At 41.3% G+C, this 26,714-nt stretch overlaps 1 protein-coding gene across 2 annotated transcripts in view; it reads left to right on the forward strand.

The window, feature by feature from the left end:
- The window catches only part of CCDC51 (coiled-coil domain containing 51), a 225,447-nt gene that overhangs the window by 11,993 nt on the left and 186,740 nt on the right, over positions 1-26,714 (forward strand). The gene's annotated exons all lie outside the window — the stretch shown is intronic.

Raw genomic sequence — 26,714 nt, forward strand, 5'->3', positions numbered from 1 at the left:
CTGTTCCCTAGGGATCAGTATCTGACAGTCAAGTAAACGTTGCACTGACCAGCTGCAGAACTTGTTTATAACCACTGGCTTCCGTGAACTTCATTCACATCACTCTCAACTCAGCCCAGTGCCTTCCAGTACTGCCTTAACAATAGCAATTGAGACATGAAACTTTCTAGTATAACTGCTCCTTTCCTTGTCTTTTTGGTAATGTCACCACCTGGACCACTGTGGCACACCATATACACAGTTCCTGCCCACGTTTAAAATAAACCAACCATTATACCGGCATTTAGTAGCTATGGCTAAAATTGTCATTTTCATGAGGCAATAGCTGATGTTCAATAAGCATATTAAAGTGATAAAATCATTAATAAACTTGCAGTCACGAGTATTTAAAAATGAACAAAAACTCTTCTGAAGTAAATAAAACTAACCAATGTTAATTTTAAATTAAATATACAAGCAGCTATGTACTTGCACAATGAAATCCAAAATAAGTGGGTTTAAAAGTCCAGATAACTTGTCTGGCTTTGTCACTACAAGTCCGTGAAGATTTTACTTAATTTTGTGATCCTTTGACTTTCAAGCAGTAGATGCTGAGTCTCTCAGTCAACTTAAGTCAAGGTTTGATTTTCTGTCCTAAAGCTGCAGTTGACTGTATACAATTTGTAGGTAGGCAAAGCTGACTGAAGTCCCAGCAGTTGCACTCTGAAATTACGGCATCCCAAAACTTCGACATGCAGACAACACTAGAAAACATTTAATATGGTCCTGAATAGACCAGTCTTGTTAAGATTTCAAAGAGCCTTCTTTCCTTTCTACTGAAAAAAATGAAATTTCAGGCATGTGTCAGTACTACATAAAGGTAATTGCATGTTGTACTGTAAATGCAAATATATTTTATCAAAATATCTTCATTTTAATTTTTTTTTTCCAAAAAAACAAACATTCTTGCTTTAGCTCACGCAGGCTGTTCATGTGCCTATCCCCTTATTAGACCTCAAATTCGTTTTCTGGAGAGACCCTCAAGAAATGTAAGTTGAGTGAAGGAATATAGCCTTAGTCACATTTCTTAGTTCTCTGTCTTTAAAGAACATCTGTATTTACACTTCTAGCACTACTCCTATGCAGGTTGGTAATTTTATAGGCCCATAATCCCAGACTCTGTCTTAACAGCTTAGTATTCTGCTCTTTGGCTGTTTGTAACCAAAAGCAGGCTCAGTAGCTCAAAAGGTAGTGCAGTGTTGTAGAAGGCTATGGGTCCTGTTCCACACCAGGTAGTTGGATTAATTTTCCAGCACTGACACTGCAGTGAAGCATAAGGGGATGCTTTACTCCAGAGTTTGCCTTCCTTCTGATGAAACATTTAACCTTTGAACCAGTCCACTTATCCAGTTACTTAATAGTAAATCAATAAACCGAGGCCCTATTTGCCTGAGTTGGTGGTTGCATAGATGGATGTAAAAGATCTTCATGGTATCCAGTGAAAATAGGCCATTGGACTAGTGGAACTAACCCTATCAACATAGTGTAAATATAATAAACTTTTAAGGGATTGGTAACCACTGTGAACTTTTACCATCAAAGGTAGAGTTGAAGCTTTTGGAGCACCCTGTGACTATTCTCAAACATTACTTTTCCACAACTGCATAGGATTCTTTCTTTCATTGGTGGAGTTTGTGACTAAGGTATATCATTTAATGTTCCTATCCCTTCAAAGAGATATGACCAAGTGTAGTCCCAAGTCCATGGTTTGATGTATCCACATGCATGATGAACTGAAGTCTATTCAAGGCCTCCTCAAGCTTCCTAAAAGCATGTTCATAAGCCAGTGTCTAGGCAGCCTTAACTGGTATGTTTCTTCATGTAAGGTCCATGAGAGGAGTGTCTGTGGTACTATAATAAGGGACAAACCTTCTGAAATACCCCACTGTCTTGAAGAGTGCCATTACTTGAGATTTAGTAACTGTGGTAGGCCATGCCTCAATAGTCTGTACAATGGCAGGCTGTGGTCAGATATTGCGACCACCCAGTCCATGGCCATAGTAAGTTCCTTTTGCCATTTGTATCAGGCATTTGTTTGTATTAATAGGTAAAGCCTTTTTTAATTTGCTCAGCCTCTGACATATTGCACGTTACTGCAATTTTTGGTTGGTCCTTGCAGGATCATTTATGTAAGCAGAAGTATAGTCTCTAGCTCTACTTTACAAACCTGTAGAAAGTTGCTAGGGCATTCTTCATATCTACCTGCATTTTTGTTGACTTTTGGTGAAAGCAAAAGACTCAAATGGGGTAACAATTAGCTTTCCCTTGCTCTGGCTGTCAGGGGTACATGACACTAATCTTCAGTCAGAACAATAATCATTACTTAGCCCCACACAGCTGTTGTAACATTTAATCTGTCCTTGCTCTGGCTGTCAGGGGTACAGACACTAATCTTTAGTCAGAACAATAATCATTACTTAGCCCCACACAGCTGTTATAACCTGTCCTGAGCATGGAGTATGCATCTGCATCTGTGTGGCTATATAGTTTGCTAGGCTATACGGAACTTGATGCATGCATCCTTTTTTGGCAATAACTCCATAGATGAGGCTTGGGGATGGTTGGATTATCCCCGACTCAACATTTCCTGCAGCTCCTCCCACATGATTTTCTTGATTTACTCTGGCATCCCATATGGAGCCTGTTTGGCCATTGGGTTCCTGGGCTAACATGGTGTTGTACTACCAGGGTGCAGCCAGGCATAGCAGTGAACATATCCCCAAACTCTCATGCCAATGTTTGGATTTCCTCGGTTTGTATAGGGGATAGCTGTTGTCTCTGTCCTACCTCATCCACTAAGGTGTCAGCTTGAGCCTCACTGAGGACGTCTATGTCCTTGTTCCTCTTCATTTCCTTAAGGTACTGTTTTTTCAACTACTATTTGGATCGCTTGTTGCGTGGTGGTGCTGCAGTATCGTTGTCGCCTCACAGTAAGACGTTGTCCTGTTCGATTCTCAGCTAGATCGTCTTCTGTGTGGAGACGTGCATGAATGGGCTTACCTTCGTTGAAGGTTGTGTGTCAGGGCCGGCAACTCGGCACTTAATTTACTGCCGATCATTAGCGGACCAGAGTTCCGCTGTGGCGACTCCTAACCGGGAAAAGCCGAAAGATACAACAACAACATTTGGATTGCTTGTTTGTGTGTTTTTAATAAAGATTCAACTTGAACTAGCTTGTGCTTCTCTACTTTCATTAGTGGATTTATACTTTGGAAAGTTTTTAAAGAAAGTATTTCTACCACCTTTTCTTATGTGGGATATTCACAGTATGTTTTTTATTAGGTGCCCGAATGCTAAGGAACTCTAGGGAATCTTAGATCTTCCACACAGAGAAGTTTCTTTATTATTTGTTGTTGGACCCAGTATTTTGACATACTGGGTTTGTGAGACCTTGATGGGCACCATGGAGACTGTTTAATTTCCTTTTCTAACCTACTGTGCATATACTAAGTACTAATGTCTCTGCTTTGTGATAGGGTGTCATCATATTGGCATGGTAGACTGTCTACCGCACGGCAACTCCAACACATAGCCCATATCATTTTTCTCACAATGGTGAAAAAACCCTCCAGTGCAGCCTACAACTTGTTTGTTAAAAAGGAAGAAAGTAGTATTTCCTTTTGTCTGTCTTTATATTCTTGGGCTCTCGTTGTCCTGGTCATTCGGACTTTCTGTTGCAGGTGTGCTTATGCTGTATGCTCTTCTGCCAACCTAATGAGTTCTATATACTTAGTCCTGAAACTCAGCCTATATTCCATAACAGACTCATTGCTGAACTCTCATAGATTCTCCAGGTCACACTGAATTAAATCAAGAGGCTGCCTCACTCATGACCTTAAAATGGCTCAAATGGTGAAAAAATATGGATTCCTGGGACCCCTCTGTGATTGTAAAGAGGGGATGGGGAAGATACTTGTCTCACTTCCACCAATGTTGTTCTGTAAATGCTGTTAACATGGTCTTCAGAGTGGAATTAAACCTCTCCATCCAACCATTTGTAGATTTTAGGGGTAGCTTTTAATGGCTTTACCGAAATAGTGCTTCAACAATCAAAATCAACAGGTCTAATATAAAGTTAACATCTCTGTCTTTAATTATTTCCTTAGGGAAAAAGTACTCCACTGAGAATCTGTAACAGAACATTTGCCATCTTTTCTGCCAAAAAGAAAACAAAGCAACCGCCTCAAGATACCTAGTAGAATAGTCTTCTGCCTCCAAAATACATCTCTTAATTGGGATGTTTGCAGTGCTAAGAAGCTCTACAGTATCCATGGCTACCTTCTGAAATGGTTCTGTAGTATTAAGCAACACCACCAGTTTAGCCATAGCTTTTCTCTTGCCTTAATCACATTTTAACACTCCTTATGTGTCTTGGTACCCTCTCAAATCTTTTGCAGTGCTTTGCCAGTATAAATTTTGCATAAGCCATCTTTTGGTACACTTCATGACGAAATGGCCTGAAAAAAAATAATATGATGGGCTGTGGCCAGAAGTTCATGACAGTAGATCACTGGAACTGCTGATTGCTGTATCAGTTCTCCCTGTAGCCCTTAAGTTGCCTGTCTGTACAGTAACCCCTTGTCTCAGTATATAGAATCCTTCTCTCTCAGATTCTGAAACATTCTTTGCTACCTCCCTTGAGTTCTAAAAGGTGAATCTGAATGTTGTGCTTGTGTTGGTTGTCCTTGTGATCCCTTTTAGTTCATTTTCCAAGTGAAGTAAAATGTCTTTACAACTGAGCCTCAAATTTAGGTTTGCTGTACTGACCAGTTCTTCCCAGTTATCTATTACTTCTACAAGCCCCTCCTTATTGTTACTTACCACACATCTTCTTCCTTCAGCCACTAACAGTTTGTTCTCTCCTCTCTTTACTCTTCTCATTCATTACCTCCTTGCTTTCTACATCTCTACTCAACTCCTAAAACTTTTTATACGTAATCTGTAAAGATGCCTTTAACAGTAAAAACAAACATTACCAAATCCATACTCATAACCATGCTATCAACTGCCCTGACCTATACCTATATCCTCACCTCCTTTGAAGAACCATACTACTACCATTTTAACTACTCTCCTAAACAGACAGCAATACACATGTCTATACTACCTATTAGTCAAATTAACATCAACTCAACTCCCAGCTATCTACTTCCTAAATACCATAGACTCTCCCACATTAAATACAATATACATACAGTAAAGAAAGTGAAATATCTAACCAACTTTATTAATAACTCTGCATTAAGACTCATTAAACCCTCCTTAAAGGAGTACAGCAGGTTTCTCTAATGTATTCCTCAACTTCACGGCCCTTTTCCTCCCTATTTACAGTGTCCTTTGTAAAGCAACAACAATAAAGCATTTACAATTTTTATAATTCCCCTTACTTCTGTAACAGAAGCCTACCTTCTCATACTGTGATGGTTTCACTTACAAACTGATTCTCTCATGTTTGAATAAAGCTTGCTGGAGTCATCCAATTACTGACATCGAGGCCAGGCAGTGCAGGTACTTTTTTTTAATCAGTTCCCTCCCCCAAAGTGACATCACCACAGCAGTCATCTGATTCTAACTAAAATAAGACCCACCCATTCTGTGATGTCATGGCTCCCTTGTCCTTCCCCCTGCCTGAGTGCTGTTCATTTTATTCAGTAGTAGTGTAGTAACACCGATGTTTGGAAACACAGAAATTTGGTATGCATACTGGTACATTCTGCACGGCAAATGATGCTTAGGTGGTGTATCGCTTGCATACTTCTCAGTTGTATTTGCACCAGATACTGCTAGTGTGCAGTGCGGGAATAGAAAGATTAAACCATTACCCTGGTATCAGAGGTGGCAGTGCAACATATTCATAGTGGCTTAACATGAGAGTAGCTCTAAGCAAGCACCATGTGAAACCTGAACAAGCACCTAGAATTATTCAGTGCACCTTCCACACCTTAAGTCTGAAAATGAATTCACATACTCACATGACAGGAGTAGCTGCATATAGATAGCTAAAGGTGTATGGCCATGTCGGGTGGTTACTACACTGCAAAACTGGTATGTAATGGTGGAGATATTTGGAAGGCATGAGCAAACACACCAGTATATTAAAGCCATAGCACCAATTGAACTGGAGGCTGGCAAATCGATTTAGTAAGGGATTTTGTCCATGCACAAATATTTCAGTGATTCTTTGCAGTGGCATCCATTATCTGATTCAAGGTGAGTTAACCTTGATGTCCTTTATTTAAAAAAAAAAAAAATCAATAAAAAATTTACTTTGCTATATTTTCCCCTTCCTTTTTCTTGTGTCCAGAAGTCACTTATAACAATGTGGTTTGTATGTACAAAGACAAATCCAGGGACACTGCAAAAGGTTTTTTTTGCAAACCAACCAGTGGAGTAAAAACATATGAAGGCAAACACTGCATACCAACACACTTTGCACATGTAAATCCCAATTTTTAACAAGGTGGAAGCATGAAGTGATACCTTAACACTTTAATAAAGATCTAAACTGGTTAATAGTATAAATGTTTTATTCTTTAGCTCCTTTGTGCAAGACCTTACTGGATGTGATTGCAGTCAAGTAAGGCCATGGGTATAGTGTAGCAAAAAAATGTCCCCTCTAATAAAGGAAATGCTAGAGCAAAGATAAAATTACATGAGTCAAGCACCCTGCTGAGATCTGCCAAACAATGGAATTACCAGGTCAAATTACCCTCAGGACTTTGACAGCTAGGGAAGCTAAGTGTTAATGGGGGAGGGGAGAAGTAAATGGACTGGAATTCATTGTCTCACAAATTAGTGCCATTTAAACTAAATTAGAAAAAAGGCAGCAGTAAACGGAACTTTGAATGTGTTCTGTGGTATTTGCACTGTTTCTGTTTTAAGTAGTCATCCAGCAGCAGGGAATGTTACTTACACTGTTCTATTTTACTTAGTACTTTGTACGCATGCAACATCTATGAAATGACAGGAACTTTAGGCAAACTGAGGCCTGCATGATGTAACATTTTTGAGCCAAACAATGATTTCTGGGATACTGGATGGCAACCTGATTTATCCAAACCACGTCAATATGCCAGCCTCCAGGTGGTCAGAGTCTGGAATTACATATAAAAATATTTAAAATCCTGTAAATAATCCCAGAGTGCTGTTAAAGTGTAGGAAACATCATGCCATGATGTTTTAAACATGTTTGAGTCTGTGGGTGCGGTACTCCTTTAAAAGATGGTGACATCCACCCTAACCCTGGCCCTACCAGTCCACCTACCCTAATAACCTAGCCCATACTCCCAAACTCTTTCCTAATAGGACATCTGAATATCCGCAGCCTAATAGGACATCTGAATATCCGCAGCCTTAATAACAAAATAACCCATCTCCATGCCCTTTTAGATACCCATAGCTTTGACATCCTCTGTCTGACAGAAACATGGTTAAAACCGGAGACCAAAGATAATGAAATCATTCCCCAGGGGTACAGTGTACTGAGACAAGACCGTATAAAAAGTAAGGGTGGGGGAGTAGCAGTCTTATTCAAAGACGGACTTCAGATCTCCACTTTACCTTTCTCCCCACCTCAAGGTAGTCAGGCAGAAGTACTTATCACCTGATTTCAAATAAACCAAAACAAATCTCTATATATCATCTGCATCTACCTACCACCCGGTAATAATATCAGTACTATAGAGTATATTCTAAGCTGGGTGTCCTCAACTTACCCCCAAGAAACTGTTGTACTTGGGGATTTTAATACTGATTGGAAAAGTGTCAATGCTGATAAATCCTACCTCCCATATCAACCTTCATGGCTTCAGTCAAACTATCACCTCTACAACCAGAATCAATAAACCAAGCAAAAGAGAGCACCCTAGACTGGATACTCATTAATAGACATAAACAAACTTACAATGTAGGAACTCTACCCGACGATGTTAGTGATCATACTTTAACCTCATCCTTAGGCAAAAAAATGATATCTCAATTCCCCTCCATATACAGAATCTTACGTACCAACAAACACTTTAACCCAGTATCATTCCAAAATGAACTGAGTGCCTGTGACTGGAACCCCTTAAAAACTCTACCACTTGAAGAGGCTGTCAATTATCTAAACTCTAAATTCCTATCTATCCTTGACAGGCATGCACCCAAAAGATCCATCAGAATGAAGGCCAAACCAGCCCCCTGGCTTTCCAAAGAAACCAGACAAAAAAATCTTACTTAGGAATTCTGATCAACAAATTTTTAAGCAACTAAGAAATAGTACAAAAAAGGCAATACTCATGGATAAAAAGAACTACTACTGTAAACTACAGCAAAATCACCAAAACACCCAGAAGTTCTGATCTAGTATTTCCCCAGGGCACTCTCATACACCTATCCCACTTCAGGCAGACCCAGATACCCCCCATCAAACTGCCAATGCCTTCAACTCCTTTACAGAAACCATACAAGCAGTAGCTAGTCAGCTTACTCCAGACAACTCAAGCCTTCCCACGTCCATACCCAGCACTCTATCAGCATTCTATATGCAACCTATCTCTACCACTCTCATCTACAAAATACTTCAAAAACTGAAGCCTTGTACTCCTTCTGCCGACCAGCTACCTTCTGAATACCTCCAAAAAGCAGCCAAAGTAATTTCATATCCATCCTCATAAACAGAACCATTAAGGAAGGAATCATTCCAGACATCTGGAAAATCTCCCATATTATCCCCCTTCACAAAGGTGGTAACTCAAATGATTACTCTAACTACTGGCCAATAGCTCTTTTATCTCCCTTAGCAAAAATCATGGAAAAATGCATTCGCCAACAACTTTTAAACCATTTAACTCAAAATAACACAATAGCTAAGTGCCAGCATGGCTTTAGGCCATCACATAGCACCACTACTGACCTGTTATCCTTTACAGATGTTATAAATAGAAATTGCAATAACAGCCTCTCATCTGCACTCTTTATTGACCTCTCAAAAGCTTTTGATATGGTAAACCATACCCTTCTTAACATTCTTGAATCCTTTTCCCTTGACTCTCTGGCTATTAAATGGTTCATGTCCTACCTAACCAATAGACAACAAGCAGTTCTCTGGGAAAATAATATATCATCCCTTCTACCAGTCACCCTCGGAGTCCCTCAAGGCTCTATTCTAGGCCCACTCCTATTTTCTCTTTTTATCAATGACCTCCATGTAGCAATCCCACAAGCCACCTGCATTCAATATGCAGATGATTTAACATTAGTATGCTCGGCAAGCTCCCCATCTGAACTACATTCTCTGACTCAGAATGTATTCAACACAGTTGAAACATGGTTCACAAAATGTTGCCTCCTTCTCAATGCTAAAAAAACCAAGCTCCTTACACCCACCAGTAAGTCCTCCCATGTAGATTTCTCTGTCATTTCCAATCGCACAACCATATACCCCGACTCTACCACCAAGTTGTTAGGTATTACAATTGACAATAACCTTACGTTTGATATCCACATAAATAATACCATAAAAACTGTCAACCGAAAAATAGGCTCCTTATATCGAATCAAAACTTTCCTAACACCAGTAGCCAGAGCCAAGATTGCACACTCCCATTTAATTTCAACTCTTCTATATGCATGTCCCATATACACTAACCTCAAAAAAAATAAACCTTGTCAAACTAGCTCATGCCTACAACAACATCGCCAGATTTGCCACTGGCAATCCTTTTAGAACTCACCACTTTTTAAATCTAATGCAGCTAGGCTGGCTTCAACTTCAAAACCATCTGAAGATCTCCCAACTAACCATTGCCCACAAGATATTTTATCAACCTAACAGCACTCCTATACTATCTAATCTCATAATCCCCTATAAAAATCTAAACTCCCTACGCTCTTCTAGCAAACTTTTAGCTAGCATAACCAAGACTAACAACATAGCTGGTGATTCCCTGTTTTCTAACACAGTGGGAAAAAAACTGGAACCTACTCCCCAACGAACTAACATCACTTTCTTCCTTGCCTCTCTTTAGACAAAACCTCAAAAGACACCTTAAAACAACCTGGTTATGCCCTATGCAGTAACCCTGACTAACCTTCGGGTTTTGCTAATATTATTTCCACCTCCTACTATTTATTCCCAACTCTAATGCATACTTTTGAAGCAGTACAGGAACTGGTGAACACAATAGAACATACTGGTGGAATCTATCCTGTTGATTATCACAAAACATTCTTATTTTCATAATTTTTATCATACCCTTTGTTGCTTTTATTTGTGTAAATAATTTAACACACCTTTTGTCACTTTTATATTAGTGTAAATACCATCTTTTATCTCCATTTTTATTCACTGTTTCTAGTATTTTTTATTGAACTACTTTCATTTACTATGTATCAACTATGATTTGTATCATTTGCATTGTATTTCAAATTTCTAATCATATATTTTTACTACTGGAGCTTTTCTCCCCAGGCCTCTACTGAAAATGGAAATATATCCAGTTGGACTAGCCCGGTTAACAAATGTAAAATAAAAAAAATAAATAAAAACTCCTTCGAGAGAAAGACTAGCACCTTTTTTAAATCTGTCTGAAATTCAGGCTTACTGTTTGTCTAGTTCTTTCTGTGAAGTAGCCACATTGTTTGTCTCTACTGAAGCTGTGGATGTTGGCTGGTTTCCCCTTCTACTACCTTTTTCACAAGATTGTCTCTCTCTCTCTATGCCTGTCTGTATGTAATTGCATGTACACAAGTTATTGGGTCATCAGTCATAAATGATTAGTGTAGTGGGACAGTCAAACTGCCACCTGCTTTTCTCCCTGTGAACTGGACTTCATGGGCAATTAATGTTCATAGGTACTTACTAGGTTATTGATCTGCCAGGATATTAAGAAGCCTAGCTTTACATTCCAGTCGTAATATTTGGCTGTTGTGTTTTGTGTGTGAATAACCCAGAGGCTGGCAGAACATGAATATGTTGGGATATTTACTTGTAACCACTATCCATGAGGAATGCAAGTACTAAACTGGGGTGAATTTGCAGTTTTCCATCCATTCATCAACTTACATTTGAATGGAGTAAGATAAGCATTTTGCTTTATGTGGAGTGGAAGGTTGTTCCATAAAAGCATTCTTCTTTGTGATGCATATCCTATTTATATTGTAAAAGAGATTGAGATTCCTTCAGTGGGTATTCAGTTTTCACCAGCACACTATTTCTGCCTGCTGTCTGTTTGGCAACACTAAGCATTTTAATAGCTTTCAAAGGCTTTTGCCTCCTAAATTTTGCTTTCCAGGTGAATTTCTTGACATCCACGTCTTGGGCACAAAATAAGAAGGTTATGATGAGACCCACTCATAATCCTCTGTTCTCCATCCCTGTGTTCTATTTTGTCTTTATTGTCCAGGCAGTTCTTAGTCTTCTACTGTAGAGATTGGTCTATGATGTGCGTCATCATTTCCCTTCTGTTCCTGTCTCATTATATTAATGTTAATGTTAACCATATTGCTGTTCCTCTCTTCTGGTAGTGTTATGCTTAGCTGTTACCAAAAACTGACCCCTAGTCCTTCACTGAATATCAGAAGTTTAAGCATATAATGATCATAAGATCATAGGAGGTTACTTGGCTATTGGCCCTGAGGCCCTTATAAGCATAGCCAGGAATGTAGCCCATGGTTAGACAAGTCAGCACACAAACCCCTTATCCAGCAGGGAAACGGGTGTATTTTCTGTTTCCCATCCAGTTATCCACATTGTGCTTAAAAAGGGATAATGAGGTACTCCGCTTGATGTGGGGGGGGGGTCTGTTCCACTGGTAGGGGAGTGTCTGGGACACACAAATCTGTCCCGCCAACAAGTCCTATTGATATCACAGACCAGGTTGAGGTTGTGAGTATGGGCTGCTTGAGTGGAGCTTGGCTTATGGATATACAGCAGTTCCATCAAGGCAGGGTCTGAGATTGCTTTGTATGCCAGACAGAGGTCACCTCTGAGGAGTCTATATGAAACTGAGTAGAGGGACAGGGCTTTTAGCCTGTCTGTGTGGGGGGTAGATGTTTGAGGCTCTGGATTCTCCTGGTGAGCTTTTATTTACTCACATTTATGGACAGCATAAGTTTTTATATTAGTTAGCAGTGTCTGTTTTTACAATTATAACTATTTTTATAATTATAACTATTTATGTTTACTATCCAGGTTTAATATGACTGGCTAACATAATTACATATGCTGCAAAGGTTGCGTTATATCTATGTTCAAATAGCAGTGGATCATTTTTTTGTTTTCTTGTTTTTTTGTTTTAACATTGTATCTTTAAGGGGAAACAATTTTTTGGCGCCAAATAACTTATTTAAATCGGATGACAAGTATCTTCTATCAGTTCTGAAGAAGACCAGTTAATCTGGTTGAAAGCGCTAAACCTTAGTTATTTTTGGCGTCTTTGCTCGTTGTCACGTTTTTTATGTGGTGCAATATCCGAGCTTTCTACTTGTGCTTCGTACTTGAATCCCTTCATGTACTATTCACAGCACTGAGTCGTTGTTTTAGTTTGCTTTAGTCTGTGTTACACGTTTTGTTTCATTGGCGTTATGTGGATTAAATAAACCATTTGTGAAGATTCGTATCGTTGTGGTTACTGGAGTATTCAGCGCTTATTGGTGGAACCGGAGATATTGAGGTGATTCTCCTGGTGAGGAAAATCTGTGGTCTCTCCAGCTGCTGTATGTGCTTTGCGAGGTACATGCTGAAGGGGGGTGTTGTACTCAATAATTGGCCTTATAAGGGAAGAATACAAGGATGTTATGACCTCTTTGTCCCTGGATGAGATACCCTTACTTATGAGGTGGGCCATGTAGAAAGCTTTCTGTACAACTGAAGTAACATGGCAGTCAAATGTCAGGTTGCTATCAAACTGGGTGCCCAAGTCCCTCACTACTGATTGTGTACTTAGGACATTGTTATTAATGTGATAATATGTGGGGATATCACTCTCCCCAAAGCGGGTGATGATGCATTTTTTGGCATTCAGCTTGAGGCCATGTTTCTGGCACCAGTCATTTGTTTGGGTGAGACCCTCTTGGAGGACGTCCACGTCACTTGGGGAATTGATGACTGTGCCCAGCTTGCAGTCATTTGCAAACTCTGTCAGCCATAGCCCACTGGTTTTGGCCTGTACCTCAGAGAAGTATATCCTGAATAACAGAGGCCCCAAGACCAATCCCTGGGGTACACCACTCGTTATAGGTCTACTGCTTGAGGTGGCTTCCCCTATTATGATTAGGTGGGTTCTATCAGTGAGCCAGTTTGCTACCCATCTGATAACATTTGGATTGATGCCTAGTTAAGAGAGTTTATCTACTATGCCATAATGGGGAATAGTGTCAAAGGCTTTGGCCAGGTCAAGGTAGGTAGTGTGCACCATCTTCCCCTTGTCCATGGCTTTGGTGACTGTCTCAAAGTTTACCAGATATGACCTCCCCTTGACAAAGCCAAACTGAGGGGTCTAGTGTTTGGAGGTTGACAATGTTCTGTTAATGGGGGTCCAGGATAATCCGTTCCATGACCGTGCAGATCAGGCTAGTTAGGCTGATGGGTCTGTAATTTCCTGGATTGATGGATGCTCCACCTTTGTGTAAAGGGATGACAGTGGCTGTCCTCCACTTGGCTGGGTTAAAGCCGGTACTCAGGCTTTGGTTGAATAGGGTGCCTAATGGTGCTGCAAGTTCATGCCCGAGTTCATGGAGTAGCCTAGGATGTTATCGGGTCCCAAGGAGGCCGTATTTTTTTGCCTCTGAGAGGGCAGTGATGACCTGTTCCTAGAGATAAGGGGTGGGGGGCAGGTACTGGGGATGCCCTGATTTACTGATGAGGGGACAGAGGGGAGAAGTTTTCGCTGAATCTGTCAGCCAGTATATTGTCTAGATCTATAACATTTGTGTATGTGGCGTCCTTAACCACCAGTTCTGAACAGATCTGGGTGCTTCTTTTGAGATTGCGGACATATGTGAAGAAGGCCTTAGGATTGTCTCCAGTAGATGTGACCAATTTGGACTCAAAGTTTGCTTTAGAGGATTTCACTAGTGCTCTTATTTGCTTGCTCAGACTAAGAATATCCCAAATAAACTAAAACAGTGAGTGAGAAGGTCACACAGAAAAAACAATCAGTAAAAACTAAATGAAAACTCCATCCAAGCTGGAACTTCCAATGAGTGACCTATCAAACCTCTTAAATAAGAGGCACATGGGATATATGCAAATGACCCCTATGAACACCATGTCTTTCAGCTAATTGGCGATTCTGAATGCCCATGACTTGTTTAGTCGTTTTAATGGACAATTTCAGACCAATAAAGCCAAACCCCTCTAGCTGTGGATATGCATATTTCGGCCTTGTTATGACCTCAGCACAGCACAAGTAGAGTGTTTGACTAAGCAAAACAAACATAGGGCTGTTCTACCCAGCTGATGTCCATTATCATTAGGATGACTGCAAAATATCCCAAATAAACTAAAACGATGAAAGTTGCACAGAAAAAGCAATCGGTAAACACTAAATGAAAACTCCATCCAAGCTGGAACCTCTTGACTCTTAAACGTTTTGAATACTCCATCCAAGCTGGAACTTCAGTGAGTGACCTCTCAAACCTCTTAAAACGATGAAACAAGTCATGGGCATTCAGACTCGCCAATTAGCTGAAACACATGGTGTTCATAAGGGTCATTTACATATGTCCCATGTGCCTCTTATTCAAGAGGTTTGAGAGGTCACTCATTGGAAGTTACAACTTGGATGGAGTTTTCATTAAGTTTCTACTGACTTGTTCAGACTAAGGAGAGATTGCTTCCGGTTGGGCACCTGCTCCTTCTTGGCCCTGGACAGCAGTTTATTCCTTTTGTTATATAGTTGATTTATTGCAGATGTCCACCAGACAGGTTTACTCTTCCTTGTGGAGGATGATTTTGTCCTGTCAGGTATTCCTGATTCCATGCATCTATATAAATGCTTGTGTAGTACTTTGGTGTAGATTTGGACATTAGTGCCATTTCCTGCAGTAGTAGGCAAGGGGGCTGTGAAACTGTTTATACTATCCCTCAGGATGTTGTAATCCGCTTTAGAGAAGTTTTTTTTTTATTTGACTCTAGCTGGGGGGGGGGGGGTCAGGGGAGATGGTGACTTTGAAAGTGACCACTTTATGGTCGGATCTTACCAGGGAGGATGATACTGTAGGGATGCTGCAGTGGTTACTCATGTTGGCTAATACCAAGTCCAAGATATTATCACTCTTGTGGAGGTATCAACTAGCTGTTCCAAGGCATTTGCATTGATAAAATTGAGTAATCTCTGGGCATTTGAGTTCTGGCATGAGTAGTTTTTCCAATCTGTGGTTGGGCAATTTAAAGTCACCCGGGATCAGGGTAAAGGGTTGAATCTTGATAGATTTGAAGAGGTCCAGATAGGTGGAGTGGGCATCTTGAGTCAAATTTGGGGACCTGTAGCTTGCTATAATTTGAATAGGGGTCTTGTCAATGGATAACTGCGCCTGGAGTGTCTCCTGTTCATCATACTGTTTGACCAACCAGGAAGTGTGTGTGTCTTTAATATATATTGAAAATCCACCTACTTTGCCTTTGCTGCCCACAATTTGGGGTCTGAATGTATGATAGGATGAGTAACCAGGTAAGCCTGGGGTGCTCTCCACAGCTTTGAACCAGGTGTCTGTGACTGCATAAATGTCAGCATCTTCCAAGGTCAAGAATGCTTGCAATGAGTGCAGTTTCATGTTTAGACTCCTAGCATTTAGCAGCATAACCTTTTAATTTGCATTTTGTTGAAATTTGTATGTTGGTAGTATCAACCTCATGACTTTTCCTAAAAAAGGCACTATGGGGGAGGCAAGGGCCTTTGCCAGAAGCCTGAAGCCCAAGTGAGATAGATGCAGGCCAACTCTAGCAAAGCATCGTGGTCTGTCTGTCATATCTTCCCAGGCTGTCAGTTACTGGATCCTCCAGGAATGACACCAGAAACTAAGCCAATTGTTAAAATAAATCCTTTTCTGTTTGTATTGAGGCATCATTCTGGGTGATGGTAGAATGCTGCTTAAGACTAGGGACACTGCCTGGGACACATTCAGCTAGCGCAATCATGTCTGTCTTTATATAGTCCAGGGATGTACATCTCAAGTCATTCACGCCAACATGGACTGACAGAATCATAACAGTACCTGTTGTTGAGAGACTTGAGTGCATGTGCGATATGGTGGATTCTGGCGCCTGAGAAACAATTAACCATTGACTTTCTCCTTATCCAGCCTGGTGAGAAGCACATCTGTGCGTCTCACAGTTGAGTCTCCTATGACTAATATGTTGGGTTTATGGTTAGACCTTAGTGGTGGCAAGACACTGTTGTTCTTTTGGGCAGCCCAGTAGCTCACTCTTAAAGATCTTTGCCTCACTGTTTTGGGGTTCAGAGTTAAAGCTTACTCAGTGGTTATTTTCTGTTGGATTTTGTTTGTTTTACTTTTTTTCTGCATGCATTTTCTCCTATAACCAGGGTCGCCTCCACTTCTCAAAAACAAGCAGGTTGCTGTGGATGCTCTAAACTGTGCACATACAAGTGTCTGTTTTCCCATATATTGCTTGTATGTACAGGTTTTTCTGTATGCATGCATACATGTTCATAAATATGTAAACACGTTGATGAACTTGTTTCGTATGCTGTCAGTGTGTTTGTGTATATGTGTATTATATAAGGAGTTCAGGAGGATGCCATCAGAGATTATGGTCAAGGTAGTGTGGCTCTAACTTGTCCAGAAACCATGCTGCTTGGGAGATGGGATTTTGTAGGTGTGGAGATAGTTAAGTAGCTGAAAATAAATACGTTTTTCAACTATTTTGCCAGGGATGGAGAAGGCTAAGATGGACTAAAAGTTTTAAGACAGACAAGAGTTTTTTTTTTTTTTTTTTTGGGGGGGGGGTTGATGCAAGCTTCTTTCCAGGGACTCTGCATGATTTTGGCAAAGCAATTATTGTATAGTATTTTACATATTTGTGCAAGGAGGTCTTTGCAAAGGGAAGTGAACCATGAGTGGATGTCATTGGAAACAGCTGAAGCAGTAGAGGGGATGCTGTTGAGGAGACCTTGGATGTATTTCCTTGAAATGGCTTGGATGTTAAAGATGAGAGTATATGGGAGTGGCTGAGGTGAAAGAAGTGAGTGGTAGAGCAAGGGTGAAGTGATGGGTGGAAGAAAACATTCTGAGAAAGCCATTGGTTGAAATAAAATGTAATAGGGATTGTATGATGTTTACTCCTGAGGTAAATTTAGCAGTGGTGTGTCCATTTAATTGGTTTACAACTTTCCAGCTTTATTTATAGTGATTAAGGGAAGATTTTATTTGGGGGGAGACTAAATGTAGGGCTCTGTGCCTCCTTGTAGCTTGATTAGTTTTCTCAGATGAGTGAACCTTTTTTCTATATCAGGGAATGGGTAGGGAATGGGTTCTTCAGGTCTCTAGGCTCCATCTATTAAATTGTGTAGGGTCGAGTATTCCTTTGTGACCCATTGCTTCCAGGTGGCTGTGTTGACTGATACTTTTTTTGAAATGTTAGTTTTGCAGTGCAGCAGGACATTATTAAATGTTGCAATGGCAAGAGAGGGGGTCTATGATTGATGTAATTTATGGTAAACTGGTTGCTATTGGTTAGGACTTAGCCTTTGTTTTTTGGAAAAAAAGGAGATTGGGATAGGGTATTTTTTGTGGGTGTTTTGAGCAGTGCAAGTCAGAATATAGTGTTCACTAATGGGAAGGGGGTTACTTGGATTGAGGAGAAAATGTTACTGGACTTGATAATAATGAGATTAGTTAGAGAGTGATTCCCTGTTTGGAGGTTTGGCCTGGTACATTTTTGAGCTAATTGTGCAAGGCCAAGCCTAGTTAATACATCCTTTTGTTTCTTTTTTCAGGGTCCAAGGAAGTTCATGAAGTTAGTTTCCTATAATGAGTATGTTACCAGGTGGTTTAATGTGAGATTGTAAAATATCTAAAATCAGTGATTTAACCAGTTGGGGTCATAATCTGAGAAAGTAGTATGTTATCCTAGCACTTAGATTTTTTTTTTTTGTTCGAAGACGTATTGCACTTTTTGTTGAATTTCCTCTAGCTAGTTATTGAATGAAAGGTTGTAGCCAGAGAAGTGGTAGCTGAGGTCAAGTGAATCTTTTTTTTCAATAATAATTTTTATTGTTTTCTTATATTCCATACAAAATTAAAATAATACAGAAAATTAAGAAAAAACTACCAACTAATGTAACTAACACTAACTCCATAACACATATACAATATTTACATAAATGCTTCCAAGTAACACATTGAATTATACACAGAGTATAAAAGTGGTTATCAAGTGAATCATTTTAAACCCAAGGTTCAATAGTGCCAACAAAGTTAGAGTTGTGAAAAATACTTATAAATTTTCCAGTTTATTTCTAAAGCTTCCAGCACTTTATGGGGTCCCATTTTATAGGAGAGTGGTTGAAGTGATTGGTGATATTCAATCCAAGGTGGCATGTGAGATTTGAGCCTGAGTAAGGCTCAGAACAAAAGCCTCTGCAATGACAGATGCAGATGGCACCCCCCCCCCCCAGTAATGTTACAGAAAGTGCTACTTTGCCATTGGACCTTGCCTTTTCCATGTTGCCATCAGAAACAGGTGCTATACTGACATCGGTCCTGCTTTGACCAGTTTTTTTCCAAACTTCCATCCAGTGGAACCTGTGAAAGCAGAACACACCGACAATTTCCTGCCTACATACCTATAGCATGTAAACCCTGTGGTATGCATGCTACTACCCATTAAATTAAAGCTACTGCATACACTTAAGGACATGCCGTTCTTTGCCAAGTGGCACTGTCAGCTGCTCATCTGAAGTATGAGTCCTAATCTTAACAGTGCTTTGGGATGCTTAAGCTTCTGCTACCTTTTTCAGATTATGGAGCACAATCACTGTGCTTCACTCACTACAGCGTAGTTGTTGGTAAGTTGTACATAAAATTTCTTTTGAGTTCTGTGATTAGATATAGTGTTATACATTCTTCCCAGAAAAAAAGGGCATAGGCTCAGTGGGACGTCACCTAATTAACCAAAGTAATCATATTAGTAATTAAACTGTAGTGAGAAGCAACTACACTGGACAGTTTAGCTTCCTTATGTCAGCTTCTGCTGCATCTTGTGCATGCTAAAAAATTCAAGCATGTAATGCAGTAGTAGCTGAGTTAGTACATACTTGTTGTAAATCTAAGTTGTAGTCTTGTCGTTCAGATGCATTATATGGTCATAATCGGAGGAGTGAGTAGCAATTTATAAGCTGTAATCAACTGCCATAGTTTCCTTGTTTCATACTTTTGCCCTCGATGAATTGGGCATCCAGACATCTACTGATGTATTTTTACATCTTCAAATGACAGTGGAACCCACAGTGTAGGTATGTAAATGTTTATATGGGTCAGCAGAAGGATACTGGTTTCTCCAACCTGCCCATGTTTTGCAGCCAACCTCCTGCACCCCCCTCCCCCCATTTCCCTATCCTCCTCTCCAACTGTCCCATGCCACTGTAAGGGATTCATTTCTTTTTAAGTGTACTGACAAACGTGGTGACCTTTTCCATTTGGTGAACACCATGTCACTAAAAATACATTTTCTCTCATTTGAATTGGGGTCCATTTTTTCAGTTTGGAACTTCTGATTTGTTCTGCATTTCTGCTTTCCTGCTTAGGTCAATTTCTTTGCAGTCCCTAGTGTGATTTTGTGTACCCAAACTACATGCTCACTTTAAATTTTTTTCTCCAAGGAGAATAACTCCAAGCATTCCACCTTATCCTTAAACAATCCTTTCTTCTATCCCTTTGGACATCCTAGTGACCTCCCCCTGCAGTTAGTCTAGTAACATATTTCTTTTTATTTATGGTCTCTGATACTGGTTGTAAGGTTATAGATGAAGTCATACCAGTGATCTGCAGAGCAGAGTAATCGTCTCCTTATCTTTTGAATCTTCATCTTTCCTTATACAGCCAAATGTTCCATTAACTGCTGAGAGAAATGTTTACTGCTGAAAATAATTCTTTCTTAAAGGTCTTGGAGGTATTTGCTTTTAGCAGGTCTGACCAAGGTTTTGCATTTGTTGTGGAGAGATGTGTAAACAGTGAAGAAAGGGTGGTCTCTAATCCTGCAGTGGGCTAACCAGCCTTTGTCTATATTCAAAATAAGGGTCTTAAGGTATGGAGAGAGCCACTCTGCCAAGTTCACATTTGATCTTTTCTGTTTTGTTCTTTCTTTTTAGAATGTGGTACAGGTGGTCACTTTATACTTTTACAATCTGGCTCTCTGACACTTTGCCCTATGGGCTGTTGTGAAGCTGATCCTTGTAATCAGATCTTTGTCAATAAGATGTGCTGTGTATGGTTGAATAGTAGCATAAATTACCCTTCCAGCTGAATTCCCTACAATTTCCTCAAAGAAATTACTTTTGAAGTAGATTATGGGGTCACTGTAGGATTTGGGTAGGATTCAAGACCATGGAAAGGATTGACTAATGTATTTATAATGCATATAATAAATACATTGTATTTTTTTTTTTGTGGGGGGTGATCTAGTTTGTATAAAAGGACCTTGGCATTATCATAAGTTGTAATCCTAAAAGTATAGCTGCATTTCTTTGCAATAGCTGCTAAAAACAGTGGTATATTGAGCTGCATGTGTTGTGTCATGACCATCAATAAAAGGAAGGGTAAAAATTGTGTAATACAGTACTCTGTGTAACTGACCATATAAAATACTGGTTAAAAGACTGGAGTATGTATTGCCTGAAGGAGACAGAGTATGACAAAGGAATGTCCTTTCTGACTGAGTGAATAGGAGATGACCAACACTAGGAGTGGGGAAGTCCAGCTGTGTGGGGAAATATTAGTATAATTTATGTGATGCCCCCAGGGTTCAGTATTAGAACTAACTTTGAAATACACATTTTGATATCACTGTGTTGTTGGAGATAATGTCTGTTTGTGCGGTGATCTTAGATGGGAAGGATTTGTTTCCAATGGGGCCTTTTGAGGGTTTCAGAATGGTCAGGTTTAGCAGACAGAATTTAATGCAAAAAGGTACTGGGTTTCCTCCTTTGGGGTAGGAGGTTCCAGGACTGATGTATATCCCAGAAGGAGTAGCCTTATGGAGGTGAGAAGATTTAAGGGTTCTGGGATGAGCAGCTGCCTGTAAGTTAAATCCTGCAGAGCAACACAAATGACCAGTGTTGAAAGACAGAAGGATGTTGGCATACATAGCTAGGGAATAGACTGAACTATTGAGAGCAACCTGCCATTATGTTGGGTATTTTGTTTAGGTCTAGGCACAGAGTAGAGAGTATGGTAGTGCCAAGTTACTAAAATGCCGAAGTGGATGGAGAGTCAAGTTCTTGAGAGATGACTCCAAAAGTAGGGATGTATCTACTGAAGGAGAGAAACATAAGGGGCTGTGTCTTTGACAAGTGATATAGGTTCATAGGTTGGTACTAGGCTTTCGGCCCTAGGGCCTATACAAGCCTAGCCATAACAATTCCTTGGCTATTACTTCCCTGGACCCCTGTCTACCAGGGCGACTGACGTGATCCTTGGGGTGAATTTCCTTTCTCCCATCCAGTCAAGGTTCCTTTTGAAGAGGGCCAAAGAGGTGCTCTGCTTGACATGTATGGGCAGTCTATTCCAGAGTCTGGGGAGTCTCTGGGTCAGGAACCTATCCCTCCAGCACGTTTTATTTATTGTGATGACAAGGTTTAGATCCCTGGAGTGTGTGGCTCTGAGGGATTGGGATTTCTTTAAGTGTAGCATGTCCAGCAGGTCTGGGTTTGATATGGCCTTGTATGTTAAGCAGAGATCGCCTCGGAGTAGACGATATGCGACAGAGTATAGCTGGAGTTTTTAAAGGCGGTCAGCATAGGGCATCTGCATTAGGCCTGTGATTCTTTTAGTGCGGTATTTCTGCGGCCTTTCCAGTTGCAGATGTCTTGAGAGGTACATACCAAATGGGGCGTTGTATTCTATAATGGGTCTAATGAGGGATGAGTACAGTGAGACAATGACCTCCTTTTTTCTGGATGAAAAGCCCTTAGTGATGAGGTGCAACATAGAAGGATTTTCTGACTGTTGTGGCGATGTGGTTATTGAAGGTGAGACCACTGTCCACCTGTGCCCCTAAGTCTCTTATCACACTTAGGTGTTTAGTGTACTGCCACCTATGTGGTAATTCACGGGTACATGTTTTTTCCCCAAAGGGGATAACTATACATTTCTTGGCATTGAGCTTGAGCCCATGGCTCTGGCACCAAGCATCTGTTTCTGTAAGGCCCTTTTGTAGTGTATCGACATAATTTGGGGATTCAATAATGGCTCCCAGTTTGCAGTCATCTGCGAACATTGTTAGCCAGAGTCCCTTAGTGTTGGCCTGTACTTCAGAGTAGTAGACGCCAAACAAGAGAGGTCCCAGGACTGAACCCTGTGGTACTCCACTTGTCTGGAGCTTGATTTGGAGTCAGCTACTTTTACAGTGTGGGTTCTGTTAGTAAGCCAGTTGGCAACCCATCGAGTGACGTAGGGATTAATGCCCAGCTTAAGTTTATCTACGATTCCAGAGTGGGGGATGGTGTCCAAGGCCTTGGCGAAGTCCAGATAGGCTGTGTGGACTGCCTTACCTTCGTCCACAGCTCTGGAGACTGAATCAATCAGGTTCAGGAGACAAGATCGGCCCTTCACGAACCCAAACTGGGTGGGGTCCAGTGTTTTAAGGTTGCCAATGTCTTTGTTTAGGAGTTCCATGATAATACGTTCCGTGGCCTCACAGATCAGGCTCGTCAGACTGATGGGGCGGTAGTTCCCGGGATCTAAGGTGGATCCTCCCTTGTGGAGTGGGATAACTGCAGCTGTGCGCCACTCAGTGGGCATGAAACCTGAGGTGAGGGTATGATTAAACATGACACTTATAGGTGAGGTGCCAGTTCTTTTTGTAGTTCATGTAGTACACAGCCCGGGGTGTCATCTGGTGTATTCGTAGCTTTGGATTTACCTGTGTGGCCATTATTACCAGAATTTGGCAATCTTCCGGTATTGAGATGGGCCATTTAGGGGGTGAGAGGGGGATGAAGTTGGCACTGGATCAGTCTGCCAGGATATTGGCAATATCCTTGGGATCTGTATAGTTAATGCCATTCTGTTGTAGCTCAGAGCAGATCTGAGCATTGCCATTTAGATTCTTGACATAATTATAGAATGCCTTGTGGTTGTCTTTGGAATCTTTGGCAATTTTATTTTTGTAACTAGCTTTGGAGGATGTTATGAGTGATCTCAGCTTCTTATTAAGGCTGGTAAGGGAGTTTTTTGCATCCTGGGATCTTCCTCTTTTTCTGCAATAGTTTCTTCCTTTTGTTGTAAAGTATGTTTATGGCAGGGGACCACCAGATTGGCTTCTTTTTTTTGGAGGAGAGCATCTTGGTTCTATTTGGGATGGCAGAATTCATGCATGACTGGATGTGCTTGTACAGTGCCTTAGTGTAGGACTCAGCAGTCGAACTTTCAGTTCCCGTCTGCATGGGTATCATGAAGTTTGTAACTTCTGACTTGAGTAGCACGAAGTTGGCTTTGGAGAAGTTTTTTTTGGAGGTTTCCTTACTGGGGGGTGGGGGTGGGATGTGGATGTCAAGGGTGATTAGCTTATGGTCTGATCTGACCAATGAGGGGGTGACCATAGGTGTGGAGCATCGATTTCGAATGTTGGTAATGACTAGGTCTAGGATATTGGAGCCCCTGGTGGGACTATGGATTAGTTGATCCAGGGCATTGGAATTTATGAATTCCAAGAACTGTTAGGCAAAGGTGTTGGTACAAGAGTAGTTTTCCCAGTTAATGGCAGGGTAGTTGAAATCACCCAGTATTAGGGTGTTTAGTTGTATATTAATATTTTCCAGTATGTTTAGAAAGGTGTTGTGAGACTCTTGGGGCATGGTGGGGGATCTGTAGCAAGCTAAAATTTGGATTGCAGTCTTACCTAGTGTTAGTTGCACCTGGAGAATTTCATACGCATTGTGTTGGGCAACTAACCTGGTGGTGTGAATATCTTTGGTGAATATGGACACTCCTCCACCTTTAGTGTTTCGATCTTGGTTTGGTGGCCAAAAAGTGTGGTAAGAGTTGTAGCCTGGTATTGCAGGGGTGCTCTCTGGAGCTTTGAACCAGGTCTCAGTTACTGCACAGATATCGATGTTCTCCATTTTTAGGAGTGCCTCGAGAGAGTGCATTTTGAGGTTTAGACTTCTAGCATTACCTTCAGAATTTGCATGCTTGTACCGGTTACTGTGGTGGTTTTAGCCCTTTGAACTTTGCCTAAAAAAGGCACTATAGAGGTGGCAAGAGCCTTTGCCAGTAACCTGAATCCCAGGGTCAACAGGTGCAGACCATCTCTGGCAAAGCATCATGGTCTTCGATCATGTCATCCCAGGCAGACAGATACTGGATCCCCTTTGAATGACACCAGAAGCTTAGCCAATTGTTGAAGTCAATCATTTTGTCCTTATATTGTGGTATCATTTTGGGCAAAGGCAGGATGCTACTCATGGCTAGGGTCATACCTGCCTGGGCCACATGATCCGAGAGCACTTCCATGTCTCTCTTCATATAGTCCAAGGAGGTATGTCTCACTGTGGACCCACTCCACAAAGGCGGTGCTTCTGCGGACCCTGGAAATTACCGCCCCATAAGCTTGACGAGCCTTGTCTGCAAAGCTATGGAGAGGATCATAATGGAACTCATAAATAAAGACATTGGGGACCTACAGACACTGGATCCTACCCAATTTGGCTTTGTCAAGGGCAGATCCTGCCTCTTGAACTTGGTCGACTTTTTCAAAACAGTCACTAAGGCCATCGATGAGGGTAAGGCAGTTCACACAGCCTACCTTGACCTAGCAAAAGCGTTCGACACAATACCCCACTCGGGCATCATAGAAAAGCTCACCAGCTTAGAGGTAAACCCATATGTCACAAGATGGGTTGCAAACTGGCTCAAGGACAGAACACACAGGGTTAGAGTTGCTGGTGCCATGTCAGACTCTAAGCCGGTCACAAGCAGTGTCCCACAGGGCTCAGTCCTGGGCCCCCTCTTGTTCGGCATTTATTTTTCTGAAGTGCAGGCAAACATAGGGGATTGTGGCTGACAAAATTTGCAGATGACTGCAAACTGGGCACCATAATTGACACTCCATCAGACACAGACATCCTCCAGAGAGGTCTCATAGAAATGGATAACTGGTGCCAGAGCCATGGCCTTAAGCTAAATGCCAAAAAATGTATAGTCATACCCTTTGGGAAAAACAAGGTAACCCCTAATTACCACATAGGTGGTAATCCATTAAACACGGAAGAAGTTATCAGGGACCTGGGGACCCAAGTTGACAGTAACCTCTTTTGACACTCACATTGCCAAAGTGGTTAGGAAGACCTTCTACATTGCCCACCTGATCATGAAGGGATTCACATCCAGATCAGGAGAGGTCATTGTACCCCTGTACTCTTCACTTATCAGACCAAATTGAGTACAACGCCCCATTCGGAATGTACCTTACCCGACACCTGCAGCAGTTGGAAAGACCCCAGAAGTTCCTCACCAAAAGGATAAAGGCTCAAACATATGTCATACGATGCCCGACTGAAGAAACTCCAGCTCTATTCAGTCGCATACCGTCTGCTCAGAGGTGATCTGTGCCTGACATACAAGGCCATGTCCAACCCGGAATTAATGGACATGCTCCACCTCAAAAAATCCAAATCCACCAGAGCAAGAGACTTAAACCTCAACACGGATATAAATAGGACGTGCTGGAGGGACAGATTCATCACCCAGAGACTCCCTACACTATGGAACAGAATCCCAGTCCATGTGAGGCAGAGCCCCTCACTGACTCTGTTCAAGAGAAATCTTGACGAGTGGATGGGAGATTGTAGGTTTACCCCGGGAATCATCTCTGTATCACTGCTGGACAGAGGCACAGCAAACTAATGGGTATGGGGTGGTGAAAGCCACACACACTCTGGCTAGGCTTATAAATGCCCTAGGGCAGATAGCCTAGTATGAACCTATGAACCTAAGTCATTCACTCCAACATGGACAATGACAGAGTCATATTAAGTACTTGTTGAGTGACTTGAGTGCATAAGTTATGTGGCGGATCCAAGCACCCAACAGGCAGCTCACTGTAATTTTCTCCTTGTTCAGCCTGGTGAGTGGGACATCAGTGTGCCCGACTATAGAGTCACCTATGACTAAAGTGTTAGGTACATTGTCTTGCCTTAGGGGCTGTTGCTGGGTGGCACACTGGTGTTGTGAGCTATGTGACACTTTGGTTGTGATTGGCATTTGTTTGCATTTCAGCTTTGGATGTCCTTATTGCTTGGACAGGTTACAGTGAAGGGCCTCTGCATATGTGGTTTTAGTGTTATGTGTGGGTGTTGGTGGTGTGAGTTTAGAAGGACTATGTGTTGCTTGAGGTGTAGTGCGGGTGTTAACCTTCTCCTCTTGACTGTCTAGCACAATCTTGGGTGGAGAGAGCTTTGCTTCCAGTTTGGCTATGTAAGTGCATCTCTCACAGGTTGTAGTGTTGGGTG

This window comes from Protopterus annectens, chromosome 7.part0 (genome assembly GCF_019279795.1).
Source record: "Protopterus annectens isolate FY-2018-M chromosome 7.part0, PAN1.0, whole genome shotgun sequence".
NCBI classification, from domain to species: domain Eukaryota; kingdom Metazoa; phylum Chordata; order Ceratodontiformes; family Protopteridae; genus Protopterus; species Protopterus annectens.